Source organism: Erithacus rubecula (assembly GCF_903797595.1).
Source record: "Erithacus rubecula genome assembly, chromosome: 1".
Taxonomy (NCBI): Eukaryota; Metazoa; Chordata; class Aves; order Passeriformes; family Muscicapidae; genus Erithacus; species Erithacus rubecula.
In genome coordinates, this window is record NC_136658.1 from 71,421,524 (window position 1) to 71,442,141 (window position 20,618).

Here is a 20,618-nt window from a genome sequence, read left to right on the forward strand (position 1 = left end):
CTATCCAAACAAGAGGAGATTATTATCTCATTATGGAGGGATGTTCTAGAGGACTTAGACACCCAAATCCCAGATAAAGATTTGATTGCCTTGCTAGCTTGGGCAAAGGAGCGCGGTTTTTCAGAGGAGGAAGGAGAAGTTTTTTCAATGGAAGTTTGGAAAGAGCTGGGGAATCTGTTGTGTGCAGCTCTCCATAAAGGAGATGTTTCAGTGTGCCCGCTGCTTACTACCTGGGAGACTATTCATCAGAGTTTTGTGGAGGATGAGGCGAGATTTGAACGGAGCAAGGGCGAGTCCGATGACTGCTCCGAGAACCCCCTGAAGTCAGGACAGCCCCTCCCGCTCGCACCCCAAGATAGCGCGGCGTCCTTTCCCCGGAGGGCGGTAACGGCAGAGACAGTGCAAAAGCCAGCTATTACACTGGAGGTAGTGGAGCAAGTCACGTTCGCGATCGCGACGGCCATCTGGGAGGCGTTTTTGCCCTATGTCACCACCCCCGATGAACCGCGGCGCATCGCGAATGGCCCGGCAGCGAGAATGGGTCCCTGGCTGCCGGCGGGCCCCCCCCAGACCAAAGACGGCAGGGGCAGCCGGCCGCAGGGGCGGGGCTATCGCTACCCCCTGCGCGACGCTTGACGTCACGGCCCACGATCCCGGAAGCTTCGGGTCCCCCCACCAACCCTCCCGGGACGCCGCCAGGATCCTCCTCGTCTCTAGGGGCGTGTCCTGCCGCGCGGGCCCCAAACAAGGTCGCCGCTCCTGCCTCCGCGGCCGGCCCTGTCTCAACGGGATCGGAGACCGCCGCGACATCCTCCGTGGGGTAGGAGTCGCCGCCTTCGTCATCCCACTCCAGCGCCACAGACGCCGATGAACCACAACACCCCCGCCGGAGGCGTGGTGTCCCTTCGACCAGCAATCGCGGCAGAAACCCCCGCGTAATTTGGGAGGCTGTCAGGTTGCGGGCATTGCAAAACGGGAATTGGGACCTCTTAGAGAAGGTGGGAATGCCAACAAAAGGAGTTTTCCAGATGGAGGGAAGCGTCCAGGGTGACCCCGCGGGGCCCTACCCGGCCCCCGGGGATGACCTGTCGCAAAGCAGTGATGGGGACACCCGGGGGACGGAAGGGGCTCAGGCTTTTCCCGTCTTCAAAGGGGCGCAAGGTCAACTCGACCGGCATGACCCAATCGCTTGGCGTGTTGTCCAAGATATACAAGATAAGGTAGCACGCTTTGGACTCGGTTCCACCCAGGTCATGCAGATTCTTAGAGTATTAAATACAGACCTGTTAGCACCTTATGATATAAGGCATATAGCACAGGTGCTATTTCAGCCAGTGCAGTTCAGAGTGTTTGAGGACACCTGGGCGCAAATGGCTGATAGGGCTGCTGCAGACAATATGGGGCTGCCCCAGGATGACCCTAGGTATGCAATAGGCCGAGAGGTTTTGATGGGTACGTTTCGTTTCTCTAACCCTGACCTCCAAGCATCTTGGCCCCCTCCCATTCTTGAGCAATGCCAAAAAATAGGGTTCGCAGCAATTATAAAAACAATAGAAGCTGCAGCTCCTAAAACAAAATATGTGAAGATTACTCAGGGTCCTAACGAACCATTCCTACAATTTGTAGAAAAGTTGGCTGCAGCCCTAGAGAAACAGGTCGAAGATGATGCTCTCAGGCAGATGTTGTATAAACAGCTAGCCAAAGATAATGCCAATGCTGACTGTGCAAAAATTATACAGTCTCTACCAGGAGATCCCTCACTAACTGACATGATACAGGCATGTTCAAAAGTGGGGACTATAGATCATCAGATCTCTGCCCTGGCAGCTGCCATGTGGCAGCATCAAAAGATGTCAGGAGGTGGATATTATAAACAGGGAAAACCTAAAGGCAAGAAGCAAAAACAGCAACAGGCTAAAATGCCTACCTTTTTGTGTGCCAAGTGCAAAAAGCCAGGACACTATGCAAACCAATGCAGATCAAAAAACCCTCCTCCTGGCCAGGGAAACGGGCAGGGGAGCGCTTGGGGGTACAGCGCTCAGATAGAAACAGTACCCCAGGCTTCCTCAGCCAGCACTCAGCCAGCACCCGGGGGTCAGCCGGAGTGGATGTATACACCGCAGCCACAGTCATCTTAGACTCGACTGGTGTACACAAGATCCCTCTGGATGCCACTGGACCTTTGGGCAAAGGCCTGAGTGCCCTGCTCATAGGGCGGTCCAGTGCCACCCTCCAGGGAATCTTTGTCCACCCCGGGGTCATTGATGCTGATTTCACAGGTCAAATCTATGCCATGGTTTCTATGCCTTCTCCTCCTGTCGCTATCCCAAAGGGAACTCGAATTGCCCAATTGGTGCCTTTCTATTCGTCTGTTCTCAGGGTTGATCAGCGAAATCGCAAAGACGGTTGCTTTGGATCCACAGGACCACCACAGGTTTTCTGGACAATGAATGTCTCAGATCAGCGACCACAAATGATGTGTACTCTGACTCTCTCAGGTGCCAACCCGTCTCAGACTCAACTCAGAGGTTTGCTGGACACTGGGGCGGATGTAACAGTGATCTCACTCTCTGCCTGGCCTCCCACATGGCCTGTGGCCCCTCTGGGTCGGGCCATTGCAGGCTTGGGGGGCACAACACAGACCTTTGTGAGTCAGAGGCCTGTGTTGATCAGAAATATGGAAGGGCAGACAGCCACGGTCCGACCATACATCACTGCAGCCCCTATCAACCTCTGGGGACGAGATGTGTTGGCAGCCTGGGGGGTGCGCATGGAAGCAAATTTTTAATTAGGGTCACTGAAGTGAAGGGCAAGAACTATCCTATGATACCCCTACGGTGGTTGTCTAATACCCCCGTATGGCAAAATCAGTGGCCCTTGCCAAAACAGAAATTAATAGCCCTTCGAGAATTAGTAAAGGAACAATTGCAGCAGGGACACATAGAACCCTCTAGTAGTCCCTGGAATTCCCCAGTTTTTGTTATACAGAAAAAATCAGGTAAATGGAGGTTGTTACAGGATCTCAGGAAAATCAATGCAGTCATGGAGAGCATGGGGGCTTTACAGCCTGGCATGCCCTCACCTACCATGCTCCCTGCTGGATGGGAAATTCTGGTCATTGATCTGAAGGACTGCTTTTTCACAATCCCCTTGTGTCCTGAAGATCTCGAAAAACAAAAAAGGGGAATGGCTGGTGAAACACCACACAGCCGACTAGAAAAAGCTTTATATACCATCAATCACCTCACTGTGCCACAAGATTCCAATAATCCTGTTATTGTGAATCACTTTACTTCTTTACAGGCTGCAGATGAGATACGCTTGCCCCGAGCGAAGGTGTTCATACGGAACTTGACCACGAACAAGTGGGAAGGCCCGCATGAACTCATCGTTTGGGGCCGTGGGTATGCTTGCATCTCAACAGATACTGGGGTACGCTGGCTGCCTGTGAGATGTGTCCGCCCTGACCTGCGACATCAGAGACAGAATGCAGCCGAGGCACAGCCTTTGGATGCTGACCAACAGGCCGACTGCCAGCCAGATGGTCCCTCTACCAGCAGAGGATGAACTCTTTTGTTTCTTTGGAACTGTTTTCAGTCTTTGGACATTGTTAGATAAATTTTATATTGGAAATCACGGGTCTGGCGAATGGTGGCGGGTTTCTTTCCTATTGTATTAGAAGTAAGTTGCTGGGAAGCATCAGGTGCGGAGGTTTCCCTGGATGCTTTAAGCGTCCACGGATCTCCAGGGATGTGTTTGCTCCCCTCCGACAAGGATCCTAAGGAGGACAGCAAACACCTCCTTTTTTCTTTTAAAACTAAAAGGGGGACTTGTGGGCTTCATTGAAGCCACAGGCTGAAAATTGCAAGGGCCTGAGGCCTTTTTTCTCCTTTCTCATGCTAAGGAAAATTTCTCTCGGGTCTGCTGCAGTTTGCCTGTTCCTCCCTGGATCTTCCCAAGGTGATAAACCTCGGGAAAAACAGGAAGGAATTCACAATAAGATTAAGCACCTGCTGTTTTTCAGAAAGTAAGGAAAAGCAGTTCTCACGATCCGTGAGAACGTTCTGTTTTCTTCTACTATTCAATGGACGGCCGTTCCTCTCTTCTTCAGCGATCCACACTATAAAAGTGGTTCGCCTTCACAATAAAGGTTTTTTCTCTTTGCTGCTAGCTGGAGGAGTCATTGTCGTTATTCTCCGCGGCCGTATCGCGAATAACGACACCTGTATATGCAGCAAACCCAATAAAAAACCATAGAGCAAAAAGTCCAACGCCTCAAAAAAATAGCAGTAGCAAAAATTATTTTTTCAGATAACATAACAGGACCTCATCCCCTGAAGTAAGAAACCCTTCCTTAGGATAACTCGTCTTAGAGAAATGTTCACCCCCCTACAGAAACCCCTGTTATCTTTTAGAATTTCTATTGGTCTTTGACTTTACTAAATGATTGGATTTTTCTCACCTAGAATCTTCAAGTAATTGAATTATTTTCAACTTACAATTTTACTGGTTAGATTTCAATCCTCCTAAACCCTACAAAAACGCTTTATTACACTATGTATTCAGATTTTGCTAGCAGAACCCTTTGAAAATGAAGCTATCTTTGGAACCTCTGCTGTGATCCCAAGATCTCATTCCTAGCTAGCTAAGGTCTGCAAGCAAAGATGACCTCACAAAAGAGCTGTCTGCCTAATTGTTAGGCATTGCTTGCACTAGGACCTTGCAGCTGAATTCTGCCTCGAGGCACCCAGGAGTTATTTGGGTTCTGTGGCAGCCAGAAGCCAGAACCATCCTAGCTCTGGCAGCTACAGTTTTCCATCTTATTCTTTCCCCTGTCCCCCTGAGAAGGAGAGCAGTAGAGGAGCTTAGTGGACACCTGGCACCCAGTCAAGGTCAAACCACTGCAATTCTTTTTGGGTAATAATCAGGGGGCTGAATTAATTCAGGCAGTCTCCTGGAAACTTAGGAAATGTTTAAGGATGTTGGCAGGTCATGTAGGAAAAAAATGAGTGTGGTAAAAACCCAATTGGAACTTAATCTGGCCACTTCTGTGAAGGAAGGATAATAAAAAATATTTTCATTAATGCATTAATGGCAAAAGAAGGGGCAAGGACAAACTCCATCCTTAACTGGAGGCAGGGGGGTGTGGGAGAATAGAAAGGGGGATGAGGCTGAGCCTGATCCTTAATGGGGTGCAGCTGTGTAAGATAGGTGACCAGCATTGAAGAAGAAGCACGGGATGCTGATGTGTCTTGACTAAGGGCATGCAGGTGTTATGCATATGAGAAAAAAGATATAAATTGTTGTACTGGGGACTAATAAAGGGCTGATGCTTGCCACCATTTTTGGTGTCAGTTCTGTGTACACAGTCAGGAGGGACAGAGTAACTAAAGATAGGGAAAAGGCAGAGTACTTAACACCTTCTTTGCCTCTATTTTTAACAGTAAAACAGGTTGCCTGTAGGGCAGCTGTCCTCCTGGGCTAGCAAATGGGATCAGGGAGCAGAATAGTCCCCTGATTTCCAGGAGAAAGTAGTTAGAGACCTGCTGAGTCACTTGCATGCTCACAAGTCTGTGGGACTGGATGGGATTCATCCTAGGATCCATCCAGCCATCATCCTAGGGTGATGAGGGAGCTGGCAGATGAACTTTTGAAGCTGTCATCCATCATTTTTCATCAGTCCTTGCTCACTGAGAAGGTCATGACTGGAAGCTGGCCAATGTAACACTCATCCAGAAGAAGGGCCAGAAGGAGGATCTAGGAAACTACAGGTCAATCAGCCTGACCTTGGTGCCCAGCAAGGTTATGGAGCAGATCATCTTGAGTGCCATCAACAGCACCTACAGGATGGCCAAGGGCTCAGACCCAGCCAGCATAGGTTGAGGAGGGGCAGGTCCTGCCTGATCTCTTTTTATGACCAGGTGACCCACCTGGTGAATGCAGGGAAGGCTGTGGTTGTTGTGTACCTGGACTTCAGCAAGACCTTTGACACTGTCTCCCACAGCATACTCCTGGAAAAGCTGCAGCCTGTGGCTAGCTGCAGCCCATATGGCAGCTGAAGCTAATTTTAATGTGAATTCAATGCTCATTATCCAGAGATGATCATATAATTCCTCAGTGAAATAAAGCTTGTCAGCTGTTTGCAGATGCTGGGGTGATGACACAGTTTTCAAAGATTGATAACAATCTAATTTTATAAATGTATGTGTATTATTTAAAGTATTGTTAATTGTTGTATCTAAATTATCTCTGATTGTAAGTTTCTAGTTTTACTACATATATCGCTGAAGGTCCATTTTCTCTGATAATTTGGAACAAGGAGTTTGTATTTTTACAGGTAGATTCCAATAAAGAATGTGAAACCCTATATAAGAAATGTAACCCTAATGTAAGAACACACTGATTATTCTATATGGAGATACGTAGATGTGAATTACATAGGGACTCCAAATTGTATCTGACATCATATGTTTTACTTGCAGAAAATTGTGAACTTTGAGGTTTTCTTTAAAAAAGTAGGGGAATCAGCTGTATTGTAGAATTTTTTGTTAGATAATAGCCTAAGAAAAATATGAGGTTCAATTATAAGCTATGCTTATACTTTTGCTTTGTTTACTTTCAGTACTACAGATTTGCCAGCTAGCTTACTTAAAGTAAATGTTCAAGTAGCTTCAGCTAATGTATTAAGTTTACATACTATATGTCTGTCCCACACAACCCCAGAAAAACTCTTTTTCACTTGTTGAGCTATCCTCATAGTTACATTGTTAATGCAAATATGTGTGTGCTTTGCCATTGAAAGAAGAAGGTGAAGTTTTGCTTTGATAACCAAGTGAAGGGAGCAGGGCTGGCCAAGACCCTCCTGAAATAGTCAAGGGCAAGACTGGGTTGGCCTCTGTGTTTGCTATCAAGAAGATCTTCAGCTCTGCTGCTGGCTGCAATCCAGCAGGCGTTGAGTGGTGGGGACACATGCCATGCCAGACCTTGATGCAAAGAATGACCTTCTCTGCTAGCAGAGGGCCATCCAGGAGGAGAAAATTAGCCAAGTAGCCTGCAAGTCATTTAAATCACAAAATGATTGAATTTGGATAATCTGTGTAGTGGATTGTAATTTAGCATCACGGGTGAAAAAGTTTTTGGTGCCTTGTTTTATCTATGCATTTGACAAATAATTAGTAAGTCTTTTAAGGGAATATTTATGATGGTTCTAAGAGGAGGCAGAGATGTTGGAGTCAGTGAGTCAGGTGTGGGAGTCCAGGGTACCTCCCTGGCTCCTTGTTATGGGCTGATGTTTGGACTGGCTCCTCTCCTTGCTTCCCCCGTGCAGCTGCCGGTCCCTCCCTCGGATGGTTTTATCTAGGCTGGTGTTTTCCGGCTCTCTCTCTCTTGCTGCGCTTCAGTTGTGGGCTGTGTCTTGCTCTCTGCCGTCTGCTCAGCTGTGACCCCCTCCCCTGGCTGCTTTGGCCGTTTTTTTCCCTTTTCCCCCAGCTGTTTTGTCTGTGCCCCTGTGTTGGCTTGTCTTGGGTTTGCTTTTGCTTGTCTTGGGCTCACTTTAGCTTGTCTTGGGCTTGCTTTGGAAAGGAGAAAAAATTATTCAAATTCTCCTGGAAGCCGGTTTCGCCATCAAGAAGAGTAAAGTTAAAGGACCTGCTCGAGAGATTCAGTTCCTGGGAGTGAAATGGCAAGATGGACGGCGTCAGATTCCTACTGATGTTATTAACAAGATTACAGCTATGTCCCCACCTACTAACAAAAAGGAGACACAAGCTTTTCTAGGTGCCATCGGTTTTTGGAGAATGCACATTCCTGAGTACATCCAGATTGTGAGCCCTCTTTACCTTATTACCCGCAAGAAGAATGATTTCCAGTGGGGCCCTGAACAGCAGCAAGCCTTTGCTCAGATTAAACAGGAGATTGCCCATGCAGTAGCCCTTGGCCCAGTCAGGAGGGGACCAGATGTGAAGAATGTACTTTACTCAGCAGCTGGGAGCCATGGTTTGTCTTGGAGCCTGTGGCAGAAGGTGCCTGGTGAGACCCGAGGCCGACCCCTGGGATTCTGGAGCAGAAGCTACAGAGGGTCCGAAGCCAACTACACTCCCACAGAGAAGGAAATCTTGGCTGCCTATGAAGGAGTTCAAGCTGCCTCAGAGGTGATTGGCACAGAAGCACAGCTTCTCCTGGCACCCCGACTGCCAGTGCTGGGGTGGATGTTCAAAGGAAAGGTTCCCTCTACTCACCATGCCACCGACGCCACATGGAGCAAGTGGATTGCCCTCATCACGCAGCACGCCCGTATTGGTAACCCAAATCGCCCTGGGATTTTGGAGATAATTACGAACTGGCCAGAAGGTGAAGATTTTGGTCTCGCTGATGAAGAGGAGCAGAAGCAAGTGACCCGGGCTGAAGAAGCTCCACCGTACAACCAGCTGCCAGCAGATGAAACACGCTACGCCCTTTTCACCGACGGTTCCTGCCGCATTGTGGGGATGAACCGGAAATGGAAAGCTGCCGTATGGAGCCCCACACGACAGGTTGCACAAGCTACCGAAGGAGAAGGTGGATCGAGTCAACTTGCTGAACTCAAAGCTGTTCAGCTGGCCTTGGACATTGCTGAGAGAGAGAAATGGCCAAAGCTCTACCTTTACACTGATTCGTGGATGGTAGCCAATGCTCTGTGGGGTTGGCTGGAAAGGTGGAAAAAGGCTGACTGGCAACGTAGAGGAAAACCAATCTGGGCTGCTGATGAGTGGAAAGACATTGCCACTCGGGTAGAGAAGCTCCCCGTGAAAGTCCGTCATGTGGATGCCCATGTTCCCAAGAGTCGGGCTAATGAAGAACACAGGCACAACAAGCAGGTAGATCAGGCTGCACAGATAGAGGTCTCAAAGATAGACTTAGATTGGGAACATAAGGGACAGTTGTTCCTGGCTCGATGGGCCCATGATGCCTCAGGCCATCAGGGTAGGGATGCCACCTATAAGTGGGCACGAGACCGAGGGGTGGATCTTACCATGGACAGCATTACCCAAGTCATTCATGACTGTGACACTTGCGCTGCCATCAAGCAGGCCAAGCGGGTAAAACCCCTCTGGTATGGTGGACGGTGGTCCAAATATAAGTATGGGGAGGCCTGGCAGATTGACTACATCACACTGCCTCAGACCCGCCAGGGAAAACGTTATGTGCTGACCATGGTGGAAGCCACGACTGGATGGTTGGAGACCTACCCTGTGTCCCATGCTACTGCCCGCAACACCATCCTGGGCCTGGAAAAGCAGGTCCTTTGGAGGCATGGTACCCCTGAGAGAATTGAGTCAGACAATGGGACGCATTTTAAAAATAAGCTTGTCGACACCTGGGCTAGGGAACATGGTATTGAGTGGGTGTACCATATCCCTTACCATGCACCAGCTGCAGGTAAAGTGGAGAGGTACAATGGATTGTTGAAGACCACCTTAAAGGCATTGGGTGGGGGATCTCTAAAAAACTGGGAGCATCACCTGGCAAAAGCCACTTGGTTAGTCAACACTCGAGGTTCCACCAACCGAGCAGGTCCCGCCCAGTCTGAAGGCCTTAATGTAGTAGACGGAGACAAAGTCCCAGTGGCCCATGTTAGAGGGTTGCTAGGAAAGACAGTATGGAGTCATCCTGCCTCGAGTACAGGCAAACCCATTTGTGGGATTGCCTTTGCTCAAGGACCAGGATGTACTTGGTGGATAATGCAGAAGGATGGAACAACCCGCTGTGTACCTCAGGGAGATCTGACTATAGGATGAAGTATAGACAAATGTTATTGTTGAGTGTTGCCACCATTGTATACTAGATTCTATGAATAGAAAGAAATGTGTAAGTATTGAAGGTTTAAGCAAGTCAGAGGAAATTTTCATATCGTGTTTAGTGAGTGTGTATCCCAATCGTGTGTCAATGATCATGATGTGGGATAAGGGGTGGAATGTTATGGGCTGATGTTTGGACTGGCTCCTCTCCTTGCTTCCCCCGTGCAGCTGCCGGTCCCTCCCTCGGATGGTTTTATCTAGGCTGGTGTTTTCCGGCTCTCTCTCTTTTGCTGCGCTTCGGTTGTGGGCTGTGTCTTGCTCTCTGCCGTCTGCTCAGCTGTGACCCCCTCCCCTGGCTGCTTTGGCCATTTTTTTTCCCTTTTCCCCCAGCTGTTTTGTCAGTGCCCCTGTGTTGGCTGGTCTTGGGTTTGCTTTTGCTTGTCTTGGGCTCGCTTTAGCTTGTCTTGGGCTTGCTTTGGGCCTGCTCCCGGCTGCCCCTCCCCCTCTCTCCCTTCTCCCTGCTCCAGGGTTTTGCACCGACTCCGGAGGACAAGGATCTGGACTTCGGGGGGCCGCTGCTGGAGGTCGGCTTGGGAGGCTCTGCCGCTCTCCCCGGCGAAGACCGGCTGGGTTCGTCTCATCTGGGTTTGGGTTGGGGGAGTGTTTCTTTTGTATTTTTGTTAATAAAAAAGTTTTTTCCATTTTCACCACAAGAACAATTCTTTCTGAGCTCAGTGAAGGAAGGAATTGTAAAAAAGAAAGGGGGGGGGGCCCTTTGGAGCTCTTTTTTCCCCAAATTTGTCCTAAACTTGGACACTCCTCTGGGGATGCAAAAACCCCCCTGGCAGAGCCCTCTGAGACCCCTGAGTGGTGCCCAGGAGCCACAGGGGCTGGATTTAGCTCCTTGGGAAAATTTACTAACTCCGAGGGAAGAAACACAAAACATGAAAACAAGTAGAGTAAAAATTAGAATATTAGCCTGTAGAATAAGTAGGTTTTTGAATTGTTTATATTAAAGGCCATGTGGCCAAGATGGAGGAACCTGGGTGTGGTGGGCTTCTTCTTCATGCCCTCTATGTTGGAGTTGCATCCTGGGAGCTACAGATTGGATGGGGAAAGAACTGGACATTGTCAAGAGATTGCACGGCATTGGAAAGAATTTATAAATATTGAATACGTAGTTTTAGGTATAAAAGGTCTGGCACAGCCTGCCCAACCATTCTGTAATGGTCGCCTTGCAGAGCGGGCCTGTGTCAGGCTGGCTGACACATTTTGGAAGATAAGATAAATAAAAGCCTTGAAACAACACAAGATCATCTCGTGCAGCTTTCTTGCTGGTGACTCCGAGAGAACCCAGACTCCTGAACACCTACATGTCCTCTCTGAGGAGGTCTCACTTCTAAAGAGACCCTCAGGGACTGGACACCTGGCGTTCCTGGGTGGGCTCAAACCACCACACTCTAAAAACGCTCCTCGAAAAACAAAAAAGGGGGGAGTCAGAAGCAATGCCTCACATGAGATTGTATAAAGCGTTATACGTGTTAAATTTTTTGAATGGATCTTTTTCAGAGCTGACACCACCTATCATAAGACATTTTATGAATCATACGAGAGCCAAACTGAAGGAGAATCCCTTAGTTACGGTAAAAAAATTGGAAACAGGTAAAATTGAAGGACCTTTCAAACTAATCACTTGGGGAAAAGGTTTTGCTTGTGTCTCCACAGATAAAGGTCTGAAGTGGGTGCCTATGAAATGCGTCAAACCGTACCGGGCTCCAACACAAGCAGAAACCAGCCCTGAGAGTGAGGAAAGGGACTTGCGAACCAAGACAAAGAGCAACGGCACGAATTCCTCAAGTGACATGGAAAAAACTTAAAAGACTTAAAGTGAATCATGTTTGTTTATATGGCATTGTGTTTGATTTTTTTTGTCAACCATTTTGGGCAATGAGATGGATTTACCAATGATGCAGCCCAGGAAGAATGTGTGGGAAAGTTTAGCGTAGGCAATGGGGTTGGACAAGATTGGTTTGAAGCACTCCAGACCGAAAAAGCCATTTTCAACATGTCTGGTGGCAGTTCCAGTGGAGGAATGGACAACCCCGAAGATAGATGAATAGTAGATGTGGGAGTCCAGGGTTTTTCCCTGGCTCCTTTGGGGGTGCAAAAACCCCCCTGGCAGACCCCTCAGAGACCCCCGAGTGCTGCCCAGGAACTGCAGGGGCTGGATTTGGCTCCTTGGGAAAATCTGTCCACACTGAGTGAAGAAACACAAAAAAGAATGATAAGTAGAGTGTAAATTAGATTGTTAAAATGTAGTATAAGTATTTTTTTAGATTGTTTATATTAAGGGCCATGTGGCCAAGATGGAGGACCCTGGGTGTGGTGGACTTCTTCCTCCTTCTTCTTCATGTCATCCATATTGAAGGTGCACCCTGGGAACCACAGATTAAATAAGAGAAAACTGGACATTGCAAAGAGGTTACATGGCATTGGGGAAAATTTGTAAATATTGTATACGTAGTTTAGGGTATAAAGACCTTAGCTCAGCCCTCTCAGGAGACCTTTCTGCTATGGTCGACCTGCAGAGCGGACCTGTGCCGGGCTGCCAGAAACTTTTTTAAGATAAGACAAATAAACAGCCTCAAAACAACTCAAGGTCATCTCGAGCTGCTTTCTTGTCGGCGCCTCCGAGAGAACCAGACTTTTTACCACCTCCATGCCCTCTCTGGGGAGGTCTCAAGCCTGAAGAGACCCTCAGAGACGGGACAGTATACATGGGTTCAGTCTCTCCCTGTGGTCTCTTTCGAACCAGCGGAATTGGAAATCTTTGGTTCGATGAGAACAGATTTTTGTGTAGAATTTAAAGGTTCGGAAGTGACAAAAATACAAATAGATGTCACTCCAAACCAAGATATTTATAAAAATGTTAGTTTATGGTGTAATTGTACATTGTTTTCAAACAAACCATGTTCCCAAGTTCCTGTGCAATTGCCACAAGGAATCTTTTTCATTTGCGGGGACAGAATTTGGTCTGCTATCCCTGCAAACATCAAAGGGGGTCCATGCAGCATTGGGAGACTTACATTGTTAACACATAAACAGAAAATTTTGAGAAAATTGAAACATAGACAGAAAAGAGGGATTGAACAATACGATCCAAACTGTGATGACAATTTCTATACATGGAACAAGGCGAAGAGGATCTCAGTAGCGATATTCTCTCTCCAATCAGCATCAAGGGTGGCCTTGACCCAATTGGATCATTTGGGTTGCTGACTGAGCAAAAACACCAAAGCTATCTCCAATGCACTGAGCAACATGTTAACAGACGACGTCAGTGTGAGGAGAGCGACCCTTCATAACAGAGCAGTGATTGATTATCTATGCTGACTCATGGGCATGGATGTGAGGAATTTGAGGGAATGTGTTGCATGAACCTGTCCGATCATTCAAAGTCAATTCATGAAAACATAAAACAATTACAAGAAGGTATGGCATAACTTGGAGAAACCACTGGATCATGAATGAATGGTTTGTTCGACTTTTGTGACCTCTCACCCTTATGGAGGGAGATCTTGAAAGTTGTTTTTTATGTAGTAGTGGGAATATATAACAATTATATATAATAATATAATAATATATATTATATATTATATACATAATATATAAATATATACATATATTATATAATAATATAGTAACAATTTATTTGTTATTTTTTGATTGTTTTACCTTGTATTTTTCACTGTATCCAAAGGGCTTTGAACCGAACCATGAAGGAGGTCTTTTTAGTGCAAACAGAGGGGGGAGACGTGGGAGTCCAGGCTACCTCCCTGGCTCCTCAGGGGATGCAAAAACTCCCCTGGCAGAGCCCTCTGAGACCCCTGAGTGGTGCCCAAGAGCTGCAGGGGCTGGATTTAGCTACTTGGGAGAATAGTAGAGAAAAATTAGAATATTAGAATGTAAAATAAGTAGGTTTTTGAATTTTATATTAGAATTTTATATTGAATTTTATATTAGAGGCCATATGGCCAAGATGGAGGAACCTGGGTGTGGTGGGCTTCATCTTCCTTCTTCTTCATGCCCTCCATGTTGGAGTTGCATCCTGGGAGCTACAGATTGGATGGGGAAAGAACTGGACATTGTCAAGAGATTGCATGGCATTGAAAAGAATTTGTAAATATTGAATACGTAGTTTTAGGCATAAAAGGTCTGGCACAGCCTGCCCGAGGGCAGTTCTGTAATGGTCGCCTTGCAGAGCGGGCCTGTGTCAGGCTGGCTGACACATTTTGGAAGATAAGATAAATAAACAGCCCTGAAACAACACAAGGTCGTCTCAAGCTGCTTTCTTGCCGGTGACTCTGAGAGAACCCAGGCCCCTGACCACCTGTATGTCTTCTCTGAGGAGGTCTCACGTCTAAAGAGACCCTCAGGGACCGGACATGAGGGGTCTCTATAAATTCTTCAGGGAGAAATCAGAGTGCAGGGATTAAATTAAAGCCTTCAGATGGATTGAAGTATGTTAAGCCACTCACACATAAAGTAGAGGTGTAAGTTTAAGTTTTAGGAAAGTAAGCGAGTCATTAATTTTAGTATGAGCTCTAGTGCTTTTGGTAAGTGAAAGGTTCAAATAACAAAGTAGAAGTGTGAGTTCTAGTGAAGGTTGAAAAACATACTAGTGTTTTCAGTGGAGGCTCCAGGAATGTAGTTCTAGACAGTGCTTAGACATAATAGAGCTATAGCAAGAATATTGCTTACATTTTTCAGATAGAACAAGATAGGTCATATGCATAGTCTATATGCAACCTAGCATGCTAAGAAACTAGAATTCTAATAGGTTGAGGAGTGGTCTGAGTTTGTTTCTTAGCTTGTTGGAAAGTGTGGGAGTCCAGGGTGTAACCCTGGCCTCCTTGGGGGTCTTAAAACCCCCCTGGCAAGAGTCTCAAAGACTCCTGAGTGAGACCCTGGTGTCACAGGTGCTGAATTCTAATCCCTGGGGAAGTTGTCTGCACAAAGAGAATGGAAACAGGTCACCAAAATTAGTAAAGTATAAATTAGACTTTTAGAACGTAGATAAATAGGTTTTTTGGAATGTTTATGATAAGGGACACGTGGCCAAGATGGAGAATTTGGGGGGTGGACACCTTTTCCTCCTTCTTCTCCATGTCATCCATGTTGAGTGACACGTTGGCACTTTTAGATTGGATTGGGCCATTTAACAAGATTCTATTGTATTGGAAAATTGTTGTAAACATGTAGCACGTAATTTAGACTATATAAGATAAGCCTTGCCTTCACCAGGCAGATTCCACCATGGATTCCAGGCTGAGCAGACCGCTGCTGGCCAGACAAAAGGTGCCTGAGATAAGAAACAATAAACAATCCTTGGAACAAGAGAAAACCGTCTCCGGCAACCTCTCTTCAGCTGCTTCAGAGAAAACCAGGGTTTGAACCAATTTCGTGTCCCTCTGGGGTGATCTTGGGGCAAAGGAGAAACCTCATACTAGGACAGAAAGATCCAAGATAAGAGCACACACTGGGGAGCGCAGGTGCTTGTGCTTTTGCTACTGCTTTTTGTCATTTGTTTTTGCTTTGCTTTGCTCTCTAGCCATCATCAGCCAACACCTAAGAGGAAGATAGGAGCTGCTGCAGCAACATCAGCTTCCCTGGACCCTGACAAGGGCAGCTTCTGCTTCCATTTGGGACTTTGTACAAAAACTTAGCATGGACTTTGTGACTCTGTGCTTTTTGAGACTGATGCTCCTTTGTAATAAATAAGCTTTATAGCAACCACTAGCTGCTTTGATCATTTAAAAAGATAACCCGACAAAGTTGATGCTTAAAACAATACCAGAGGTATTAACCTCACACCACAGCACACTCCTGGAAAAGCTGGCAGCCCGTGGCTTGGACAGGAGCACTCTGTGCTGGGTTAAGAGCTGGCTGGATGGCTGGGCCCAGAGAGTGCTGGTGAATGGTGCTGCATCCAGCTGGGATCAGTCACCAGTGGTGCTCCTCAGGGATCAGTTGGGCCCTGTGCTGTATAATATCTTTATTGATGATCTGGATGAGGGTATTGGATCCACTATCATCAAATTTGCAGATGAGGCCAAGCTGGGAGGGAGTGTTGATCTGCTGGAGGGTAGGAGGGCTCTGCAGAAGGACATGGACAGGCTGAATAGAAAGGCAGAATCCAACAGTATTAGATTTAACAAGTCCAAGTGCTGAGTCAAGTCCTGCACTTTGGCCACAATAACCCCATGAAGAACCACAGGCTAGGAATAGATTGTCTGGACAATGGCCAGACAGAAAGGGATCTCTGGGTGCTGACTGACAGCCACCTAAACATGAGCCAGCAGTCTGCCCAGGTGGCCAAGGCTAATGACACCCTGGCTTGTATCAGGAATACTGCGGCCAGTAAGACTGGGAAGTCATTCTTCCTCTGTACCTGGCACTGGTGACGCTGCACCTTGCGAACTGTGTCCAGTTTTGGGCCCCTAATTTAGGAAGGAAAGAGGTAAAGATGCTGGAGCATGGGCAGAGAAGGGCAACAGAACTGCAGAAGGGTTTGGAGCACAAGTCCTGTGAAGAGTGGCTGAGGGAGCTGGGGTTGTTTAGCCTGGAGAGGAGGAGGCTCAGGGGAGAGACCTTATCACTCTCTACAACTGCCTGAAAGGAGGGTGGAGCCAGGAGAGGTTTGATCTTTTCTCCCAGGCAACCAGTAACAGGACAAGAGGACAAAAATTTTGTGGGAGTCCAGAGTATTCCTCTGGCTTCCCTGGGAGACTCAAGACCCCCCTGGCAGGGTCCCCAAAGACCCTCAAATGAGACCCAAGTGTCTCAGGGGCTAGATTTAGCTCCTTGGAACAAAGAGAAGAAATGCAAGCTGCAAAAATTAGTAAAGTGTAAATTAGACTGTTAGAATGTAAATAAATAGACTTTTGGGGATGTTTGTGATAAGGGACATGTGGCCAACATGGAGAATTTGGGGCGTGGATACTTCTTCCTCCTTCTCCTTGTCATACATACTGGGTGACATGCTCGCACTTTCAGATTGGATGTGGACAAAGGTGGAGCTGGACCATTTAACAAAATTGTACTGTATTGGAAAGTTGTTATAAATACCTAGTGCGTAATTTAGACTATATAAGTCCTGCCTCTGCCAGGCAGATTTTGCCATGGATGTCTGGCGAGCAGACTGCTGTTCTCTGGACAAAGCATTCCTGAGATACGAAACAATAAACAACCATGAAAACCTCCAAGAACAGCCTCCTTCAGTCTCTCATCAGCGGGCATTGGAAAGAGCTGGGTGCAGAACACCTACATGTCCTCCTGAGGTGATCTCAGGTCTAAGGAGACACCTCGGGTAGTCACAGATTTAAGCTGTGCCACGGGAGGTTTAGGCTGGACATTAGCAAGTTCTTCCCAGAAAGGGGGATTGGGCATTGGAATACACTGCCCAGGGAGGTGTTGGAGTCACCATCCCTGGAGGTGTTTAAGAAATTACTGGATATGGCACTCGGTGCCATGGTGTGGTTGACAAGGTGGTGTTAGGTCAAGGGTTGAACTTGATGATGTTGGAGGTCTTTTCCACCCTAGCTGATTCTGTGATTCTGTATGCAGTCACACCACCACTGAGTGCAGTCGTGACATACATGCTGGAACTTCAGCATGAACTGGACTTCAAGGCAGCAAAATGGGACCCCACTCTTGACAGTGCAAATGCATTTTTCTCCATTCCTCTGGCAGCAGAGTGCAGGCCTCAGTTTGCTGTCGCCTGGAGGGGTGTACAATATACTTGGAATTGACTGCCCCAGGGGTGGAAACACAGCCCCACCATCTGCCATGGACTGATTCAGGCTGCACTGAAAAGAGTGAGGTTCCAAAACACTTGCAGGTTACCAATGACTTAATTGTATGGGGCAACACAGCAGAAGACATTTTTTGAGAAAGGGAAGAAAATAATTCATATTGTTGTGAGATATATATATATACCATATTGTAATTCATGTTTTGTATAAAATAAGTCTGCAAAATAAAAATAAATGAGCCACAAGTAAAGGCAGTGATTGCCTCAGAACTAGGTAAATTAACATATCTACAGGCCAGACTGCTACCGATAAGCACCTATCTCCTGGGGAAGCCTGGAAACTCACAGGGGAGCAGCATTTCCCCAAAATCCCATCACCTCCCCCAGGACAGCATTCCCCAACTCTGGTTTCCATAAAGATGAAATCAACCACCTAAAAGCAATACACAACGGACACAAAATCTCGTCAAGGAGCAGGAAGGACTTGTCTTGTGTGGACACCAGAGCTGAATTTGAAAGAAACAAAGGACTGTCCCGCTCTAGGCTATGAAAAACAGTATAAAAAGGGGGCTGACCAAGACAGCGGTGTGAACACCAGGGGAACCCAGTGCGATAGAGGCTGGGTAACATCGTGTGCTCACCCAACTCCGAACCCAGGCTCGGTGTGTTTTTTTCCAGTTGTGGCTTTCCAGGACTGTATTTTCGGTCGTGAAAATAAAATTTGCCAATTTAACCTTTTAATTCGGTTTGATTCGTTTATTACCTATAACATTGTCTCAAAAGCTGTTTTTGTCATTAAACAAAATAAGGTCAAGGGACCTGTCCTGTTCAGTTCCTAGGATACAGCTGGCTCCTGGTGAGTCAGCTGTCAACACATTCCAGCAGAAGTTATTAATAAGATAGCTGCCACATCCTCACTGACCAGAAAAAAAAAACAATAAACACAGGCTTTCCTAAACACTGTGGGTTTTTGGAGGATGCACATCCCAGAACAGAACCAGATTGTAAAACCTCTCTACCTTGTGAATGGAAGAAAAACTGTTTCCAGTGGGGCCTGAACAACAGCAAACCTTTTAACAGACCAAACAAGAAATTACTCACACAGTAGCCCTTGGGCCAGGCAGGAGAGGGTGTAAATAATTTGCTGTACACCACAGCCTGGAGCCTCTGGCAGAAGGTACCTGGAGAGACTTGAGGATGACCCCTTGGGTTTTGGAGTCAGGTATACAGAGAACCTGAAGCCAGCTGTACCCCAGCTGCAGAAGAGATTCTTGCAGCCTGTGAAGGGGTTCGAGCTGCCTCAGAAGCTGGCACTGAAGTACAGCTCTGTTGTATTTCATATACTCGGTCTATGTAGCAGTGAGAATGGTATCTCCCTCACTTCCTCTGTACCCTGTCCTGTGGTTCAGTCCTTTCCCCCCTTTCCCCGCCCCCCTCAGCTGATTGGCTGGGCTCTGGTTTTACTCCGCCCCTGGCGGGGGGTTTAAAATCCAAGGTCCAGGCATCCCCACTTCCTCTCTTCTCCCTGCAAGACATCTGGAATAAAGCTGTGAACACCACCGGGAGAAGAAGCCTCTTTTGTTCTTTTACCTCCTTCCTGCAGGGCTCTGGGCTTCCTTCTAGTAACCGAGCTAGCCAGAGGGAAGCTCAGATCGTCTCTGCACAGCTCCTTCTGTTGGGCTGGATGCCCCTGAAATACATCATGCCACCAATGCTACCTGGAATACATGGATTGCCCTCATTACACAGTGAGCTCAAATAGGAAATGCTTGTGGTCTTGGAAGTTATCATAAACTAGCCTGAAGGTGACAACAACCTTTGCCAAAGGTATATGTTCATATATATTCTCCTATAAAGGGAGACAACTCACTCCAGAGTATTCTACTTTAAATTGTCAGAAACCAAGACACCAACGACTAGGAAGAGACAAATATAACTCCCGTTTTTAAAAGCAGGAAAGGGAAAGACCAAGGGAACTACAGACCAGTCAGTCTCACCTCTGTGCCAGGCAAGATCATGGAACAGATTCCCCTGGAAATTGCCCTAAGGCATATAGAAAACAAAGAGGTGATCGGTTACAGCTACTATGACTTTACTAGGGGCAAATCATGCCTTGACGAATTTGGTGACCTGTGCCGGGGCTATAAACTTGGTGGATGGGACAGAGCAACAGGCATGGTCTGCCTGGATGTACGCAAAGTTTTTTGCTTTTTTTTTTTTTTTTTTTTTTTTTTTTTTGGGCAGTTTGACGCTGCCCAGCATGACATCCTTGCCTACCACCCTCCCACCGTGCCAGCCCCACCCAACACGCTCAATCTCGGGGTAGTGGGGTGGGGGTTCCATGCACCGGGGCACAACAGTAACCCGTGGCACATCCTGCCATCCCCCAGGTGTCCCTAGCGGAGCGGGGCCGGTCCCTGTCCCTCTCGGGGATCGCTCCGGTCCGGCCCGGAGCGGGGCAGGAGAATCTCCGCGGCGGCGGAGGGCGCGGGCACCTCTCCGCCAGGGTAGCACCAGCCGCCGGGCCCCTGCACCTCCTTCTCGGCCCCGGAGCCGCCGAGCTGCCCGGGCCGGGCCGCCCCCTCTCGCTCTGCCGCCCGGTCCCGCTCGCTGCCGCCCCGTCCCGTCTCGCTGCCGCCCGGTCCCGCTCCCTCCCGCCCGCCGCTGCTGCCCCGGTCCCACTCCCTCCCGCCCCGCTCGCTGCCGCCCCGGTCCCGCTCGCTGCTGCCCCGATCCCGCTCGCTGCCGCCCCGATCCCGCTCGCTGCTGCCCCGATCCCGCTCGCTGCCGCCCCGATCCCGCTCGCTGCCGCCCCGATCCCGCTCGCTGCCGCCCCGGTCCCGCTCGCTGCCGCCCCGATCCCGCTCGCTGCTGCCCCCCCCTATCCCGCTCGCTGCGCCCCGGTCCCGCTCGCTGCTGCCCCGTTCCCGCTCGCTGCCGGCCCCGATCCCGCTCGGCTGCTGACCTCGCTGCCCCTATCCCGCTCGCTGCCGTCGGCTGCGGGGAGTGGCTGCGCTTCACACACGAGC